This window comes from Carettochelys insculpta, chromosome 22 (genome assembly GCF_033958435.1).
Source record: "Carettochelys insculpta isolate YL-2023 chromosome 22, ASM3395843v1, whole genome shotgun sequence".
In the NCBI taxonomy this organism is placed as follows: Eukaryota; Metazoa; Chordata; order Testudines; family Carettochelyidae; genus Carettochelys; species Carettochelys insculpta.
Window position 1 is genome coordinate 20,832,001 of NC_134158.1, and position 18,011 is coordinate 20,850,011.

An 18,011-nucleotide genomic window follows, 5' to 3' on the forward strand; every position below is an offset into this window, starting at 1 on the left:
TTATCCTGCTCTTTCCCAAAGCTCCTCATTTGTCACAGTCTTGCCATTTGATGCGAAGGATGTGAGCTCATACTGATGAGTATTATATCTAGAACAGGGGGGACAAATGTTTTGGTCTAGGGGCCACATCTGGGTCCAGAAAATTGTATGGAGGGTCATGAATTCAGATGATACTGAAGTGAGGGAGGGGAACTGTATGAGATGTAACCTGGTCGGGGGGGTCTGTAAGGGCAGTTTCATGGCTTTGTCTCAAGGGTGGGGCCATAGGGAACTGGGAGGGTCCAATTCTGAAAGAACTTGGCTGAAGAAAGGAGCTCGGTGCTTAGGGGAATGGAGGTTGGTCCCGCTGTGCTACCCAGGAGTTGGATTCATTGCCATGGGCACCAGGTAGGGAAGGCCGGGGCGAGGCTGTGCCTCCCCAGACAGCCAGTCGTGGCCTGGCCATTGCTTCCTGCCCCCGACTTCCTCCCAGCGATTTCCATGCCCTGTGCAACTCACCATGCTCCCTGCCCCTAACTGCCTCCTGGGAATTGTAGACTCTTAGACTTCTAGGGCTGGAAGGGACCTCAGGAGCTCATTGAGTCCAGCCCCCTGCAGGATCAACCCCAACTACATCATCCCAGCCAGGATCTGCCCCCATCCACCTCCCCTCTCTCTGCCCTCTGACCACCCCCTGGGGACTCCTGTCCCCAACCCAACCCAGCTCCCCCGCCAGCTCCCCGCCCCATGACTGCGCTCACCTGGAGCACTGGTGCTTGCAATGCAACAGCCATGCCTCCTGGCCAGAGCCGCAGTCAAGCTGCGCACGTGCTGGGGGACCCGAGGCTGCAGGGAAGGAGATACGAAGGTGGGGGTGGTCGAGGCTGACCACCCACTGCTCACCATGCTGCCCTGAAGCTGGGCTGGCTTCTCCTGGAAAACTCCCGCTCCCTATCCGGCCCTCCTCTGATCTAGCTGAATGTTTCCTGACAGTTTGCTACTTAAAGATTTATGGTGGCAATCATAGAACCCTAGAAATGCAGGACAGGAAGGGCGCTTGAGAGGCCATCTCATCCAGTCCCCTGCACTGAGGCTAGATTAGGTATTAACTAACCTTTCTCTTAGAGGTATTGGTTTCACCAGTTCTTAAAACCTTCCAGTGATGGAGATTCTGCAACCCCTCTATTTAACTTGCTTTAAAACTTCACTACCCTGCCAGGAAGTTTTTCCTAATGTCCAACCTAAACCTCCACTGCTGCAATTTAACCTCATTACTTCTCGTCCGATCCTCAGCAGATGAAGGGAACAAATCAGCCTCCTCTTTTTAATAACCTTTTATATACTTGACAACCTGTTGTGTCTCCCCTCTATTTTTTCTCCCCCAGACTAAAGGAGTCCTGCTCTTCCCATCTATACTTGTAGGTCATGTTTTTAGACCTTTGACCATTTTTTGTTGATCTTCTCTTGACTTTCTGCAATTTGCCCACATTTTTCCCAGATTGTGGTGTCCAGAGCTGGACACAATACTCCATTTGAGGCTGTAGCAGTTCAGAGCAGAGTGGAGGAATAACTTCTTGTCTCTTGTTTACTACCTTCCTGCTGATATAACCCAGAATGATGCTCCCTTTTTTTTTTCCAACAATGTGATACTATTGAAATGCCAGTTTTGTGCTCTGCACATGAATTGTATTAAATATATCAATTACCTGAACTCTGAGTTTGCATGGTGGAAATTTTACAAGGAATAGCAACTGGAACTGCAATTGCCAGGGTCACTTGTCATTCCCTTTTTTGAAGATTGGCACCACATTTGCTTTTCTCTAATCAATTTGCTTTTCTCCAATCATCTTCTGCTGCCTAAGTCATGTGTGAGGCTCCTAACTCCCATGGTAGGCAATTGCCATGGGAATTAGGCATTTAAACCATTTAAACGATTTGGGCCTTATTCCCTTAAACCAAGATGCCTCTTATCCAAACTGGCCAATTCTTACACACTGAGCTTTTCCACATCCCCTGTGCCTGACCTTTATCACTAGCTGCTTGGATAAAGATATTTGTTCCTTCCTAAAGGGCTAAAATTGCACAAGCATTGCCAACACCAGCTATTTTGAATGCGCGTTATGTGGGCTATTCACGTCAAGTCACACGTATAAGGCCTGCCTGTTCTAGCACTGAATTGCCCACGCCTCTCCGGTTGCATTTTTCTTGTTAGAAATGAGAGAGCCAGATTTCTCATGGGGGCAGATCACCTGTCACTTCATTGGAGTCTATGGAGACAGACCCCCACCTGGGGTAAACGGCCCAACCCTCCGCTGAAGTCAGTGGTGCTACACCAGCTTGCATTAGCAGAAGGTCGGTTTTAACGCTGGTGTCTCTCCGTCGACTTGAGCGGCGCAAGTGCCTTCATAACCAAGTCCAGGGGCCCCAGAAAGGAGCCTAACCTCTCTCCACCATGTTGGAGTCCTTGTTGCTAGATTTCTAAGCCAGAAGTGACTATTGTGGTCATCTAGACCGACCTCCTGGGTAACAGAAGCTTGGAGCTGCCCCACTAGAGCAGATTGGTTAGAAAACCATCCAAGCTTGATTTTAAAATTGTCAATGATGGGAGACTCCACCACAACCCTTGGTTGACTGTCCCAATGGTTAATTACCCTCACTGTTAAAAATGCATGCCTTCTTTCCGGTCGGAATTAGTCCAAGGTCAACTGCCAGCCATTGGCTCTCTGTGAGATTGCAAAGCTCATTATTAAGCATCTGTTCTGCAGATAGATACTGATACAGATTGAACTTCTCTAGTGCGGCACTCTCTGGTCTGGCAGCATCCAAGGTCTGGCAAGATTTTAGTTCGCCAGACAGCCACTTACCCTGGGTGTGGCCAAGTTTCCTGCAGTCCCGTAAAGTTTGTTTACGAGCACCAGTCCTGCCTCTTGGTGTTTTGTGCTGTTATTTAGCTGTCATATACCCCTGGTTGTCTTCTAAGAGCTCAGTAAGCAGTGGAAGTGTTGGTAATGTGCTAGGCAATGCTGAGCTCCTGTGGTTTGGCAAATTCCCTGGTTCAGCACTGGTCAGGTCTCAAGGGTGCCGGACTAGAGAGGTTCAACCTTGTAGACTGCTTTCAAGTCAACTCTTGCCCTCCTCTTTGGCCAAGGGCACCAGTTAAGATCTGTGAGTCTATCATCTTGAGGTATAGTCTCAGAGAGGTCACCATGTTAGCCTGTGTCTTCCCAAAACACAAACGCAGACCTGCAGCACTTGAAAGACTAACCAAATAATTTATTAGGTGATGTGCTTCCATGGGACAGACCCACTTCTCCCACTTCTTCTGAAGAAGCGGATCTGCCCCACAGAAGTGCATCACCTAATAATTTATTTTGTTAGTCTCTCAAGTGTTACAGGACGGCCTTTTTACCATGTGGTATGTTTCCTAACCCTGCCATTATTCTTGTGGCTCCTCTCTGATCCCCTCGCCAATTTACCAACATCCTTTTGCAGGGGCAGATGCCAGATCCCAGCAGAGGTCGCACGAGGAAGACAGAAGTAAAACAGCCTCTCTGCTCTGATTTGAGCTTCCCCTGTTGACGCATCCCCGGACTGCATTCGCTGTTTTAGCAACAGCAGTCCCCTTCGGCGTTAACAGCCCTGCCTTCCTTCCAGAGGCGAGAGCTGCCGAAGTCCTGTATTCCCATGGTTAGCCCAATGCTGGCCACCCTCATTCCAGAATCACAGAATCATAGGGCTGGAAGGGACCTCAGGAGGTGATCTAGTCCAGCCCCCTGCTTCAAGCAGGATCAACCCCCACTAAGTCATCCCAGCCAGGACCTTCCGCCTTCCTCAAATTTGCTAGCCTGCTCTTAACTGTCTTTTTTTCCACCAGTTTATCACAAGGACAGTGTTCTTGCAGGCCAGATGCATCTTGCTTCGGTCAGTGTCATTCGGTTAGCCCTTCGCCTCCTAGACACTCAGAGCCTGCAGTGGTAGATTCCCCCAGTGACACCTGTCATGCAACCAGCATCAGAGGCAACCACAGTGGGTAATGTGGGACAGGGATGTCGACTGATTTTCAACCACTACAAAAAGGGTTGTGCTCAGGGTGGACTTTGCTTTATCCAAAGCTTTTCTGCATTTCCTCCGAACTGACGTCATCCCTAGGTCTGGCTTTGAGCTGATTTAGAACAACCCCAGGAGCTCTTCACGTTCTGAAGGAACTAGCTAGATAGCTCATCAGAGGTGTCTAGCGATCTGCAGCGTGTCCCGCTGGTTAGAGCAGAGAGTGCGGAGAACTAGGACTCCTGGCTTCTGCCACTGACACCCTGTCCTTGGGGCGAGCCCATTATATTTGTCTGGAGAGTCCTGTCTCCTGGGATCTGGCCCCAAATCTGCAGATGACTCTCCGTTCTGCATAGGCTCCTATCCCAGACCATGTAAACGCCTGCCAGCTGTGCACCGATAGTGTTTGCTTTGACGTCCTCGCCCTAGAAGGAGAACTGGGGCTGCGGCTGGTTGAAGTCGGGGTTTGTGGGTGTTCTGAAACGTCCACAGAGTTCTGTGCTAATGAGGGCCAGTCAGAAGGGGTTGCCTTGCACTGGGCGCAAAAGGTGGGGATGGAGCTTCGTGTCCCAGGGAGTGCGTTCCACAGCCTGGGGACACCCCTCCCCTGCTGGTTCCAGCAGAAAGTCCCAAGATGGTAGAGGAGCCAGATAATCTACCATGGTTCCCCAACCAGAGTGCTAGTAGCCTCTCTGGGTCTGTCTACACCCGCAGTGGGCAGCTTAGGCTGGTGAGTGGGTGGCGTGAGTGAACTCCTGTTTCTCAGTGAGCCACCCAATTGTCATCACCAAGACAGTCTCCCCAGCAACGGCAGCCTTGCTAGCGGCGCTGGTGCGCTTAGGACGGCCAGGGTGTGGCGACTGACCGGTAGCGGCGCCGTGAATGGCTGCGGAGGGAGCCCCCGGTGCTCCCCATCAGCGACTGTGCGCAGTCAGCACGCAGCTGAGTTCACGCGCCCCCGCTCTAAGAGCATCACGTTCGTAACACCCGGCAGCAAACAAACGACGGGGAGGGAAACCAGCCAAATCTGGCAACCCGGAGCTCGGCCAGCGGTAAACGAAACGTCTCGTGGCCCCCCAATAGAGCCCTGATGGGCCCCAGGGTGCCCAGCAGTGTTGTCTGTGCACTGTACGTTTGCACAGCTGCTCAGCAGAGAGTCAATGCCAGCCAGCTGATTAGCCGCAGCGTTTGCCTGTGGGTGGTGCGCATCCGCCCATGCCTCAGTGCACATAAAAAATTATTCCGCCTATGGATGGAAAAGATTAGAGGAGATGTTGTTGCCCATGTTGGCAACAGTTCTCCACCTTGGGTTTCGGAGCCTGGAGGCCAGCCTGAGCCACGTCGCCCCAGCTCTGTCCTCTGTCCTGCGGGAAGCCAACGTAAGGAGCGGAGGATGGGTCAGGTTTGCTGAGCAGATGCCACAGGCTCCAGCCCTGGTTGGGGTTTGCTGAAGGCTTCATGCCCAGATCTGTCGCACGGGGTGCTGAAGGCATGAACAGCTCAGGCTAGGTCCTGGCCAGCTGATGATGAGCTGTGTGCCTGCTGCTGGGTGAGGGCATCACAGCAGCCAGATGTACTCCCAAGCTCTGGGCGGCCCTGGCCCTTGGTAGGCGTGCGCCATGGCTGCAAACACTTTGAGGCACTCTCCTCTCTCTGCCAGCACCCCTCTGCCTTGCTAGAGCTGCGATGGTTCGTGGTGTGCTCCAGGCTGTGAGTCACCCCCTTAGCCTCCAGCAAGAGGCAGTCAGGCTTGTGCTTAGCAGGACGTCAACTGCACAAACCCACTTCTCTGGGCTTGCCCAGCCCTGACTTTGGTTTGCAGCTTAACAAGAGGTACACCCCTAGCTGCAAGTCCCTTTGGAGGACTCCCCTGGGATATCCAGCCCCTGACGCCAGCAACTCACAGACTGCAGAGCTGCCGTTCCCACGGGAATAGCACCCGCCAGCCTGTGTGATTCAGCTCCCGAGGAAGTTGTTGTCAAAGATTCAAGCGTTAGGGAGTAAGGCCTTTGGAAACAAGAGGCTACGTAGCAAATCGCGTCAGAACGTGCTTTCTCGAGGCTGAACTTTATAAGCTAAAGGAGTCCCAAGACCAGTCCCAAATCCTGCAGTGTTTCTAGCAGGGCTGGCTAAGCCCCTGCCTCTGCCTGCTCTAAGAATGGAAATGCACTGTCCTTTTGCTTCCAAAGTGCATGGTGAAGGGCTGTCCTCTTTGTCCCCAGCTACATCCCCAAAGCCGTGATCTCTGGAAGCTAAGCGCTGGGACAGCCGCCCAGGGGAGATTCAGATGCTGCCCAGCAGAGCACCCATAGCAGACAGCCTGTGTTTCTATGGGTGGTGCACATCCACACATGCCTCGGTGCACCTAACAAAAATTATTCCACCCCGATGTTAAAAAGTTCATGGGCGCACTTCCCTATAGTTCCTTGGTTTTGCTCATAGACAGGAAAACTGACCTCCAGGGCTCAATTCGCCCTGTATGCTGCTTTCCTGTTGCTGTCAGATTTCTTGGTCATCCTCCGTATGTGTGTTAGTAGGTCCCCATGGCAGCAGCTTTCAGTACTTAATTCGCACCACCGACAGGGGACTAGACATCTCACGTCTCACAGAAACAACCTGTTCTCCCCTTCTGCTGGTGACTCATGCCTTGGCATGCATGCTAAGAACAAATTTCCAGTGTGCACACAGAACTCCTCTTACCCGTACAGACCTTTCTCAGTGTTATTAATAACCAGCCTGATTCCTGCTGTCATCTGAGACTTTGCAGAATGTATGCACCAGGGTTGGGCTGTCTCTCTACCCCTCTCCCCAGTGTCAGTTGGCATTAAGAGGTTCTTGGGTCATTAAGGTTCAGCTGCTTTCATGAGCAGAACTCAGCCAAGCCACCATGGCGTGAGCACTGTTGTTCTGTGTGGTGTAGGATACATGGAGCACCTGGCTGGTATCCGAGTTCATGGCGCCTGTAGCCAGTTCTCCTAGCAGCTTCACGCAGTTGTTGGGTAGGACCAGAGACCCTGGTTGGAAGTCACAAAAGAGAGGCCCAGTGGCAGAGGGACAGCACAAATCAACTCTCTGCATGCCAGAGTTGATAGTCTAGAGAACGCATTAACATCAGCATCATCCCAGTGCAGTCTTAGCATTTGAGGAACTTCATCCTTCTCTGTATCCAGGAAGGGATTGAATACTTCCACCAGAGTGGTGAGACCACACTCATTGATGAGACCCTCCCAGCCAGTTTGAGAAAGACCAAGTTAGTTTTGTTTGCTATAACCCAGATTGGCTAAGGCAGTGGTTCTCCAGGCGCACCTGTACCCCTGGAGGCATGCAGAGCTCTTCTGGGAAGAAGACAGATATCATCTCATCTTGATATTTGCCTAGTTTCGCAATAGGTTGCATAAAAAGCACTAGCGAAGACAGGACAAGCTAAAATTTCATACAATGACTTGTTTATAAGGCTCTAGATACTCACCACTCACATATAAGTACACCATTTATCTTCTGCTGAGCTAGTATTTTTTTAATCCTCTGTTAAAAATGAGAAAGTCAGCAACTTGTTAGTACTTAGGGTGCCGGGACATTTTTGTATAGTGAGACATTTGCCAAAAAAAAAGCAAGCGTTGTTCTAGGATGTATGAACAGCAGTGTTGTACGCAAGACACGGGAAGCAATTTTTTCCTCTCTACTCTGCACTGATATGAGGCCTCAGCTGGAACACTGGGCCCAGTTCTGGGCACCACATTTCAGTAGAGATTTGGAGAAGGTCCAGAAGAAGAGGAACAAAAGTGATTTAAGGGTTTAGAAAACATGACCTGTGAGGGAAGATTGAAAGAACTGCGTTTGGTTAGTTTGGAAAAGGGAGACTGAGAGGGTAGGCCATGATAACAGCTTTCAGGTATCTAAAAGGATGTTACAAGGAGGAGGGAGATACGTTTTTCTCCTTAACTTCTGAGGATAGGACAAGAAGCAATGGGCTTAAATTGCAGCAAGGGAGGTTTAGGCTGAATGTTAAGATTAACTTCCTGTCAGGATGGAACACGTTGCCTCGGCAGGTTGTGGACACTCCATTGTTGGACAACGGGCTAGACACACACCTGTCAGGGATGGTCTAGATTAGGGGTCAACAACCTTTCTGAGGCGGAGTGCCGAAACTTGACCATTAGACCTCTCTGTATGCTCTGAGTGTTGGTGATAATTTTGAAGTCACTAACAGTCCTACTTACAACAGCTTCATTAATAGATTAATGAAGGCACAGAGATTTACCATTGAGGTGTAACAGAGAGAGAGCCGTGTGAGTCTATCTACTATCAAAACAAAAAAGCAGTCCAGGAGCTCTTTAAAGACTAACAAAATAATTTATTAGGCGATGAGCTTTCATGGGTATGGCTCTGATCTGATAAAGTGGGTCTGTCCCACGAAAGCTCATCACCTAATAAATTATTGTGTTAGTCTTTAAAGTGCTACTGGACTGCTTTTTTGTTTTGATGCTGCTGAGGTTGTGGTTGGGAGTATTATCTGGTCTTTTGTTAATCCCCAGGTGGCCTGGCTTTGAGCAAGCTCCCGGCTGCACGCAGGAGGAGAGGTGGGGCTGAACTCCCACCTCATGCATCGATGAAAATCTGCTCGTCTGCTGCTCTTGGCACCAGCGCTGGGGGTTGCTGACCCTGCTCTAGATGTTGCTTGGTCCTGCCATGAGTGCAGGGGACTGGGCTCAATGACCTCTCGAGGTTCCTTCTAGCATTCTGTGATCCTGTGATTCTATTTTTCTGTCTTGATTTTGTAAGCAAGTAGTTTTGAAGTGAGGTGTCAGTTGGGGATACACAAGACAAATCAGACTCCGGCAAGGGGCACACTTGTCTGGAAAGGTCGGGAGCCACTGAGCTAAGGAAACTTCACCCCAAAGGGTGGCATCTTAGGGTCGTCACTTAGGAACCAGGTGGCGCCCAAAACACAGACATGCTCTCTTGTAAATACCAACGCGTGTGGAGGGGAAGGTTTGTGTCTGTCTGCCTGCCTGCCTGCCTGCCTGCCTGCCTGTCTGTCTATCTCTTGGGGTTCCCAGGACCTAGAGCCTCAGAATAGCCTAACTCCTCACCCCTGTATTTGTGCTACCCCCATTCTTGCTACTCTGTTTCTCCCCAAGGAGTGACTCTCACCACACTGCCTGCCGCTTGTCCTCCCCAAGAAGGATGACATCTTAACCACTCGCCCTCTGAGGCAAAGCTGTGTGTCGCAACAGCCAGGCTCCTGGTGTGTCCTCTTGCGATGATAACAGCGTCTGCCCCCTGTGACTCCAAGGTGCAGCCTGAACTGTAGCCGTGAGTCCTGCTGACCAACTGACCACCCCCAAGGGTGAGGGTGGAGCACAGTGGAGAGTTATCAGAGAGGTCACCGTGTTAGTCTGTATCTTCAAAATCCCCAAGAAGTCCTGTGGCACCTTACAGACTAACAGATATTTTGGAGCACCAGCTTTCGTGGGCAAAGACCGGCTTCGCCAGATGCGTGAGCGGAGAGGTTATGAGTGGAAGGGGGAGCTGTGGCGGACAACAGAGACTATCCAGAGCTGTGTCCACCCTACGCACGCAGCCAGCTGGCCAAAGAGCAAGAGAACAATGCAGAAGGTCTGGCAGTGCACATTTCACACCGTGCTCGCGTAGAAACCCCAAGTCCTTGTCACCAGCACCAGCGAGCGTCATCTTGGTGTTTCCCAAAGTCCACCAGACAGCTGGTAGATGCATCACACTGGCGCTATGGTGCCTTGTGCAAGTTTCCTAGGGGTTGCAGCCCCTTTTCCGTGTTTCCTCGGGGTGGGGATCTTGTCTCCCCTGAGTTATTAGGCCTTTTACTTCATCCTTATTAGCATGTTCGTCAGTTAGCTACTGGGGCATTTGGGGGCTTGGACACCTGCTGATGTTCCTGCCTCACATGATCTAAAACTGATACGAACTGGTTACCTGCCAGCAGTTTAGTAATGCTTCCTTGTCCCGTCGCCCCGCGCTATAGAGTTAGTCACATGTGCCGCGTCCTTAGGCCGGGGACCTTCATTAGCTCAGCTGGGCTCATGTCGTTACCGGCTCGTGAGCTGTAAAGCTTTTACATTGACTCCCTTAATCCAGACCTTACGTCGGGTATGACCACGTATCTCTAGCACGAGAGCTGGCCGGGAGCGTCATGGGGCCATTCCGTTCTGTTGGCCCTAGATGATATTTGGGGAGCCTGGCTGGCACCGATGTGCAAGAGAGACGCAGTGAAATCAAGCCGATGCTGGAGGCCTGAAGAGGCAGGAAAATTGCTGCAGGAGTTAGCTGCTGGCTGAGTCACTGTCTTGCTCTGTGCCTCAGTTTCCCCACGTGGACGATAGATGTAATTATACCAACCTCCTCCTCCCTCCAGTATCCCCTCTGTCCAGGTGGGCCAGTCCCAATAGGAAGACGTGAACGGCAGGGGGCTGACAATCAGGGCTCCTGGCTTCTGCCCACAGCACATGGAAAGAACAGCTTTTCTTCACAGCAGTGTGACCCAGTGGGTGAAGCATTGGCCTGTGCATCAGGAGACCTAGGTTCTCTTCCTGCCTCTGGGCTGGGAGTCCAGGCTTTACACAGTGCTTCAGTTTCCCTGCCAGTAAACTGTGGGTAATAATACTGCCCTTACTTAGTAAAGTTGGCAGGGCAGCGTTAGATGTACTGATGAAAAATACTCAGTAATAATCCCTAACTCTTATTCTGCGGATTAGAGCAGGGGACAGAGCCAGGACTCCTTCAGTCTACTCCTAGCTCTGGAGACAGGTGAGGCCAACTGATTAAAACAAGGGTGTGGCAGTTAGGACTTTTGGTGTTTCTTCCCAGCTCTGCCACTGAACTGTAGACAAGTCAGCACCTCTCTCTTCCTCAGTTTCCCAGTCTCTAAAAGGAAAATCATATTCAGCTGAGTCCTTGGAGCCTCATTGCTATGAGGTTAAGTAACTCAGAATAGAGAGCCACAACTGGGACTCCTGGGTTCTCTCCTCAGCACCAGGAAGGGAGCAGGGACTAGTGGTTAGCAAAGGCAAGGCTGGGAGTCGAGAGTCCCGGGTTCTGTCTCCAGCTCTGGAAAGGTGACAGGGTTCAGTGGTTAGAGCAGAGGGAGGGGGAATCCAGCTTTACTTCTGACTCTCCGTTTGCATGCCTGGTTTACACAACCCCACAGTAGAACAAAGCATGTGATGCTTTCCTTGGAAGTCCTTAGCACAGTGGTGTTGGATGTTGTGATGTGAGAACCAGGGTGGAGAGGGACATCAGGATGCATCACAATCCCTTCAAAAGCAGGACGGTCCTTGTCAACCAACTGTCCCTTATTAACTGGGCTGGCTGCTGCCCCAGGAAGCACTCACTTCTCCTGCGCATCGGGCCCCAGCTCACATAGTCCTCACAGCGTTGAGAAAGGGGTGAAGAGTGGAGGAATGTTAGCTTTTCAATGCCATTTTCCCTAACACTAGAACTGGAAGGGACCTGGAGAGATCATCTCGTCCAGCCCCCTGCCCTCACGGCAGGACCAAGCACCATCTAGACCATCCTTGACAGGTGTTTGTCTAACCTGCCCTTAAACATCTCCAGTAATGGAGATCCCACAATCTCCCTCGGCCATTTATTACTGTGTCTGAGCGCTGTTTAAAAACAAATCCTCCAGGCTTCTGAATGGCAGCAGAATAAAGTGGCTTTGTGTAGGCGTTGCCCAGAGATCAGGTATTTCCATCGCTGTTTTTTTTTCAGTAGTTAACAGAGAAATAATAATATTCAGCTCTTAGCAGGCGCTTTTCTTCTGTGGATCTCAGAGCACTTTACAGAGGAGGTTGATATAAGTATGCCCGTAGTCCATGTGGGGAAACTGAGGCCGAGAGCGAGGCAGTGACTGGGAGCAGAACAACACAAGCCTTCTGGGTCCCAGTCCCGTGCTCTATCTAGTAGGCAACGCTACCTCCCTTGCGAAGCAGTCCGTCTCTGCTGTAGATCATTCGCTGCTGATGGAGAAATTGCAGACTTGTGACTGCGAAGGTTATGGGTGAGCATCAAACACTCAGAAACTTGGATTCACTCGTTTGAGCTGCACAAGTGTTCAGGGATTTCCCTGTATTGCTTGGGTGCGTGCAAATACTGTGAGTGAGAAAGCACCCTAATTTAGTGGTCAGAACAGGAGCTGGGGACCAGCACATGGGGATTTTACTCCTGACTCTGGAGAGGTAGTGGATCTAATGGTTAGAGCAGGAGGAGGCTGGATGTCACGATGTCTGAGTTCTCCCCCTGCCCTGGCGGAAAATGAGTCAAGGCATTAGAGCGGGAGACATATGAGAGATGGATACCTGTGTTCTGTTTCTGACACTGATTGAATTGGGAGGCCGTGAGCTTGTCACGTTGCCTCCCATGCCTCAGTTTCCCCATTTGTAAAGTTCCTGGAGACTTTCTCACTGAAGATGCTGAATTAATGCAAAACACTGGTCATGACAAGGACTTATCAAGGGGAGTAGTCCAGACTCTTTGAACCCTCCCCAAGGCTTGGTGTGAGCTATGGACAATGGTTCGGGGGCAAAGGGGAGGTTTATAGCGCTCCCCGTCTGCCTTGAAAGTACCTTTTCCCTGGGGGTGGTTTTTGTTGGTTTAATGCCAGTGGAAGGCAATAGAAGAAAGCCCTGGGAGCTGGCAACCTTGCCAGGCCCCTCATTGTGAGCACAGCTCAATGCAAAACCAGGGCCTGGTCTCCACTCATCCCTGCCTCAGCCCTGCTCCATGAGATGAGAAGGGAGTTTGGACTCCATGGTTTTAGCCAGCAAAGGGACCTAACTGCCTTTCTCATTGGTTTGGGAAGGCCATTTGTCTGCCAGGAAGTTGACTGAGCCCTGTCAAACTCATTGTACATAGGTACCCCACATGGCCGCTTCTGACTGCAGGAGACTGAAGAGCTGAGGTGGAGGTGAATGGCCCTGAGTTACTTCACCCAACCAGTCCCAGCACCCTGGGCCTCCTTTAGAGCTATCTCCCCCAGAGGGAAAAGACCTCATCCCTCCCCCCATACCGTCCCCCACATCCCTGGAGTCAGCCCATCCCCTGCCTTGGGGCCAGGTCGAAGCTAGCGCCCTACAGAGGAGAAGGGCCCCATTTGCCCACAAAAAAGCCTTCTTCCCTGCCTCAGCTCCAGCCCTTGCCTTGGTACCCTTTCCTCCCACATCTCCTCCATCTTCTCCTTGCCCTCTGCCCCAGATCCCTGGGCACCGGCGCTGGCTACGTCCATTGTCAAACACGAGGGGTTCTGGAGCGTGCAGAAGGCCGGAGAGGGCTGAGGCTACACATGACGGCGTCCGAGCCCAAAGCGGAAGGGCACTGAGGAGATGGGGGATGGATGCAAGACAGCAGTAGCGATAGAAGGATCTGGGCGGCTGTTTTAAAGGGGAGGTGCCAGGTCCCTTAGAGAGCCCATCACTCTGCCTCCATCCTCAGCAGAAAGGGGTTTCGCCTGTACCTGCTAAAGGGGAGGGGTCTGCTGTGGATGCTGATGGGAGGCCTTGTTGGACCTCTGGGGGTGTGATGTTTGTGTTGCATTAAACACCTGGGCTCAGGCCCAGATTTGAGCCCAATACCTATTTCCATCCACACACAACTTCATCTGACCCAGCTCAGGAGCTAGGACCCACCCACCACCATTGGTCACAGCCCGAGTCCCACTCAGCCTCTGGTCCAACAGAAAACATAAGAAGGGCCAGACTGGGGCAGATCAAAGATCCATCCAGCCCAGGATCCCGTCACCTGACAGTGGTCAGTCAAGTCCAGGTGCCCCAGAAAGAAAGAAGAGAACAGGGATTCCTCCCCAGTTGCCGGTTCCCAGCTTCTGACAAAGAACACACCCCTGCCCAGGCTGGCTAATGGCCACTGATAGGCCTAACCTGCAGGAATTTCTCTCTCTCTCTTTTTTAGACCCTGTTATAGTTTTGGCCTTCACAACCACCGCTGGCAGGGAGTTCCACAGGTTGACTGCATTGTGTGAAGAAATACTTCCATTCGTTTTAAACCTTCTAATTTCATTTGGTGACCTCTAGTTCTTGCCTTATGGGAACAAGTACATAAGTTTTCCTTGCTTATTTTCTCTACACCAGTCATGATTTTATATAGACCTTTATCATATCCCCCTTAGTTTTCTCAGTAGCAAAGTCCCTCATTTAGCACCTGATCAAAACTCTAATTGTTTTTGTTGCCCTTTTCTGAACTTTTGCCACTGCCAAGATGTCTTTTTTGAGATGAGGTGACCACATCTGCATGCGTAACTGCCCAGAGGTAGACTCAAACCTGTCATCTCTGGGGCATAGTGCAGGCCTGAGTTGAAGGCCAGCTGGCTCTTAGCTTAGGCTGTAAAGGACACTTATTCTCCCTCTTTGAAATGGTCTCGGTACCACTGCATGGGACAGTTAACCACGCAGAGGTGCGTGGGTTACATAGGCCGTATTCAAGATGTGGGCATCCCGTAGATTTATAGAGAGCCCCTTTTGCGGTGTGGGCGCAGCTGAAGTCACACGCCCAAGTCGACAGATCGGCACAGCACTGTGTGGAGGTGTTGGGGGTGTGGCTGAGAGAGCCGGGCGGGCCTAGCGACTGTAAACCCAATGCAGTGTGGACACTCACAGGTGGGCTTGGAAAGGGCGAGTTCCCAAGGCGGGATTTGCAGCCCTAGCCGTACCCTGGCTGTGTCCCGCTGCTGTGGGGATGGACAGAGGCCTCTCTCCAGCTGTGCCCTTGGACAGCAAACAGAGCCAGTGTGTCAGCTTCCTCCTCCTGCGATCTTCCAGCCACTTGGCCAGGTTTTCCCCGGCTTGCCTCTTTTTTACTCTCAGGTGGCTGTCCTGGGATGCCTGCACGTTCTCCTAGGGCATTATGAGCCCTGGGTTTTGTCAGTCACACCCCCACTCAGGTCCCTCAACCTATAGTGGCTCTAGCAGGGGGAGCTGTGGGTCTGAGAGCCCCAGGGATGGGGCAACTTGGGACCTTAACTGTCTGGGCACCAACTCTGGAGTCCACTGCTGGGCAGGAGCAGGGTGGCTCCAACAGGTGCCTCATCTTACGTGGAAAGAACTGGGAGCAGGAGCCCGGGGGGGCTGAGGAGACAGTGCCCTGAATAAGGAATCAGTGATACCTTGGGGTGTACATCCCAGATATCCCAGTTATTTGTAGCACCAAGGAGGCAAACCTTGATGGCTCCAACCTCCATCCCCCAGATAACTCTGTTCTGAGCCCTCCCGTCTTCCCACAACCAACCTCCTTACAGCAAGGGAAGGGGGTTACTGGCAGGGGGTGCTGCTTTACGTAGGCCTGGGCAAACCAGCTCAGCACAAATAACCCCACTCCAGGCCATTGCCCAAGGCAAAAGAATCAAACCCAGCACTGGAGTCCTCAAATATCTCTCCCACTTTCCCGTCCCTCACACCAGCCTTGGGCCGGGCCTGACCTGGTGGAAAGGGACACCCCAAAATATAGTGCAGGAGATAGGCAGTAGTCATGGGGTGACTGGCCCAGAATTAGGGTGGAAGGAAGAGAAGCTGGGGAGGATGGGAGAAGGAATGAGGGTGGAAGAAGGGGATCCTACCCCCAACTCGAGCCCACATCTGAGCAGGGCTTCCTGTGTTTGGATAGAATGAGGCAAAACTGCCCCGACTCTGCCAGCCACCACAAGTCCTCTCATCTCTTTTCCAACCTCCCCTCACAAATCCCACATGTGGCTGGTTGGGGCTCAGGTAGGGGTAGGAACAGGTGATAGGAGAGAGAGAAAGGGGAAGAGCGGCCTTTTTGAAAGAGCAGCCCATTGCCACGCTCACACTGAGAGTGGTAGGAGACAATGGTGGCCGTTTTGAATTAAGTCAGCCGATAGAACCACTGGAGGTGATGGCAGCCGTTTTGAACAAAGTTTAGCCAGGGCCCCACTCCTTTTGAGAACCAGTGGAGGCGGGGTCAGCCATTTTGAGCCAGGTCAGCCCATAGCCTCACTCCCATGAGGAACAGTAGCAGACGGGGGCAGCCATTTTCAATGATGGTAGTTTCTATGGGCCTGTATCATACCAGTTGACCTTTCTGCCCCTCTGTAGACTGAGACAGAGGAGAAGATGGACCAAAACAGATTGGTGTTGCAACGTAGCACTTGGGGTCATACCACCACTCAAATTTATCCTGCCTGTCCCTCCAGAGACAGGCCAAATCTGAATGGGCTTGCATCCCCAGAGCCAGGTCTGATTTGGGGACCCTCTCAAACAGGGACCCTGCGGAAAACTACCCTTCAGCTTGTACAGGAGGTTTTGGGGTCAAGGCAGAACTGCCCCATGAAGCCTAGGGCTCTTCAGAGGTCTGGGCTGCACATAACGGGGTACGTGCAGGGGACTGGCTGCTCCCTAGCATGTAGGGCTTCTGTCTGTTTTTACCTGCTCCTGCTGGTGCCCAGGTCGCTCCTGACAAAGCAGAGCCTGGAGGTCTGCAGTGGTGGAGACAACCAGGAGAAAACCAATCCTCAGAGTAAAAGGAGCTGCCCTCACAAACTAAAGACACTGCTGGGATCAGAGCGGCCAACCTCTGGCAAGGGGGTTGGATGGGGAAACCAGGGGCCCAGGAGGACAGGGGCCAAGCCAGCGGGGCGTAGGAGGCCAAAGAGACCCAGCACCATGTGATGGAGTCCACCAGCCAATGGCAGAGTCTGGGGATCTGGCCCACACACACGGCCCCAGCCAGATATAGAGACTAGTCCTGTCTCCAGAGCACCTCCCAGGTCAGTTAACTGGTGGAGTGATTCAGGAAGCAACCAAAAGCCAGAGTAAGGGATGGGAGTTCCAAGTGGCAAAGGGGAAGGGAATTAGCCATGCAGCTTGGGACTCTCCCATTGCCTCCATTTTTATCCCATCTCCAGACCCTGGCAATGGGGGTGACTGGGGCTGACATGTTAGCTCACTGGAGATAACCATCTTGAGGCATGCACTGGACAGAACTTGCTCGCTAACCAGTGGGCAGGGGTTTGCACTGCTATTAAGTGTATTATGATAGCTACTGAAGAACAAGGTCCCACTGGGATAGGTGCTGTGTACATAGGATCACACCCCAGGACGGGCCATCTGAGGGGCTGAACCGGAGACCTCTAGATTTAACAGCTAACCTCTATGGTCCAAGATTAACTCAGCAGCAGTGGCAGACACACAAACCTGTGATCCTGCTGGGAAAGGGTCAAGTGGGTTCTGCCAGTGCTCTGGTGCTGGTGGCTTTTTCACCCTTGCTGGAGACAAGAAAGATGGGAAGCCTTCCTGAGGATAGAGGACCCAGGACATGGGCTGAGCCGTCCTAGGGAGGAGCCTTAGGAGGCAGCTTGGCCTGAGGAGATGGTTTAAGTTCAACTTCATTACCTGATTGTTGGTTTAATAAAGCCAAAATCTAGGGGGTGGAGGGTCAGTTTGGATTCTGCATCATGTAGTTGGGTTAGGTGTGTAGAGGAGGTTAGGAATGGCAGAGATCCCAGGCACCTTGGTAATTGAGCAGAGAGCAAGTTAACAGGAACCAAACTGGAACCAGATCCTCCTGTCTCAATAATTTGGAAAGTCTTCACCATTCTGTTTGCTTACTCAGCAATCCAGTTTTTCATGGTCCTTGATTTCTGCCACTGGGGGGGAAGAAAAACAGCAAAACAAACAAACTCTCAGAACTTCCTGGTTTTGCAATGGAAAACATTCCCCTATCCAAACTTCCCTTTTTCTGTGATGGAGAAAACAATCCCTTGCCCGGCCCTCTGTGGAATGAAGTGAAGCAACCGGAGGCTGCTTCATACTCCGGTGTTTAAAAACACTTATAGACAAAGCTAGGAAACTGGAACCAAATGTGAGTATAGTACAGAGTTATCAAGGAGCTGATTTTTCCTGTCCCCTGTTATTTTTTCGATTGAACAGATTCTTTAAAGGTGCAAAATTTTTCGGGGAGCAATGCACTCCTAGATGAGTAATTGC

The 18,011-nt window shown here is 51.6% G+C and overlaps 1 protein-coding gene across 2 annotated transcripts in view; it reads left to right on the top strand.

The window, feature by feature from the left end:
• Nucleotides 1–18,011, top strand: part of DLL3 (delta like canonical Notch ligand 3) — a 356,208-nt gene that overhangs the window by 327,510 nt on the left and 10,687 nt on the right. Inside the window, exon 9 of one of the 2 annotated variants that reach the window (XR_012648465.1) lies at nucleotides 9,168–9,645. The exons of the other annotated variant lie outside the window; for it this stretch is intronic. The gene's annotated coding sequence lies outside the window, so the exon portion shown is untranslated. The remainder of the gene's footprint in view (nucleotides 1–9,167; nucleotides 9,646–18,011) is intronic. 2 annotated transcript variants of the gene reach the window in all.